Below are 1,660 nucleotides of genomic sequence, written 5' to 3' on the forward strand. Positions count from 1 at the left end.
CTGTCCAGAAGCGTCTCACACCCTCACTGATGCCACTCACCCGGAACTGAATCTATTTTTTTCTGCCATTAGGCAGTGAAGGCCCCGGAGACAAAGCGTAGTTCTAACGGAATCAAGTCGTTTTACACACCTGAGTTGACGGCCTGGCACTCGGCCTCTGCACTTGTGAGCGCACTTTGGGGAAAGGAGCTACGTTCAGCCTAAGAAGCGTCAGATTTGCGTTAAGGCCCAGGAGGAACAAAATCAACTTTTCTTTCCTTAACCAGGGAGCAGGGTTTGCCCAGGACCAAGGAGGCTGGTCTGGGTGTGACACCTGGAGTCTGGAGGGTGGGTTCGGAGGGACCCTCAGTGCCTTCAGGGTGGGCAGAGGGGCTGTCACCGGGCACAGAGCGGCCGGGTGGGGGCGGGAGGCGCACAGGACGGACGGAGAGAAGGGACGGCGGAAGCAGCACGGGGCCGGGGCTGACCCTTGCCTCGGCCCGACGTGGGAGCAGCCGCCTCCCCCGCTGCGGGAGGACGGAGGACGGCCTGAGACTGAAGAGGAAAACCCAGCACGAGTGCCTCATCAGACTCTGGTCTCCCCCGGGACTGCCTCCAGCCGTGGGCGGCGTTCCCGGCTCTGTCCATTCACGGCTGGCGGATGGGGACCGGGGCGGACAAGGTCCCTCCCGTCCCGGGACACAGACCGCACACAACGAAACACGGAACGAAGTGATGACTTAGACTGCCATGGCCGAGGTGACGGAAACGTGGGCCGTCACGTTCACGGCATCGGAGAAGGTCTCTGCGAAGTGGCTTTTGTGCCGAGAATGGAAAGGAGCAACAGAAGGAACGGTCCAGGCGGAAGGAAGGCAGATGCAAGGTTCCGCCGGATGCAGACCAAGACCAGCTAGGAGAACCTGAGCGCTGGAGCGGACGGCGTGGGCGGCGGGCAGCCCCAGGAGGGCAGGGCTGGGGCAGTGGGCCCAGGCAGGCGCATCTTCGTGGGCCCTGGGACAAGTCTGACGCCCTCCTCAGAGCAGGGGATACGGCACACGCGCAGCCCATGGTCACCGAGGAGCCGTGGGCCACCGTGTGCTGGGGCGATCCCTCCTCCCGCTCGGTTGTCTTTCTCTGGAAAACACCTCCTTGAGACCAGCGGCTCCATCTAGGGCGCCCACACGTTAGGGGGCACTGCGAGCCCCCTGGGAGACCGGGGTTCGCAGGAAGTTCCTCCAGACACCCGTACGGTCTGCTGGACAAACGCCAGCCGGACGGCAGCTCAGAAGGAGACACGGGCTTGCTGGGCCCTGCAGGGGGTCCTGTGAGGAGCGGCAGACGCCGCCTGGTCTGTGTCACTGTCCCCACGGACCGGGCCTGTGCCCACGACGCTGAGTCCAGGCCTGAGCACTGACGGGGGCTTCTGACTGGGACAAAGGACAAAGGACGCCATTGTCTGAACCTGAGGACCCCAGTTCCCGAGTGGGGGCAGTCACGGAAACGCAGAGCGGACACGGGGGCGGCCGGGCCTGCGGGCCCCGTCAGCACCGCGCCTCTCTCCCTCTGCAGGCGCATCTATAAGGGAGGCCGCTGTGCAGATGCCAATTGCACCTTCCCACGTCCTCCTCAGCCGGCCCGGCCATGTGATTGGTGTCCCCGACGGGCGGGGAGGACAGCGGCC

The sequence above is a fragment of the Suricata suricatta genome, chromosome 14, assembly GCF_006229205.1.
Source record: "Suricata suricatta isolate VVHF042 chromosome 14, meerkat_22Aug2017_6uvM2_HiC, whole genome shotgun sequence".
Classification (NCBI taxonomy): domain Eukaryota; kingdom Metazoa; phylum Chordata; class Mammalia; order Carnivora; family Herpestidae; genus Suricata; species Suricata suricatta.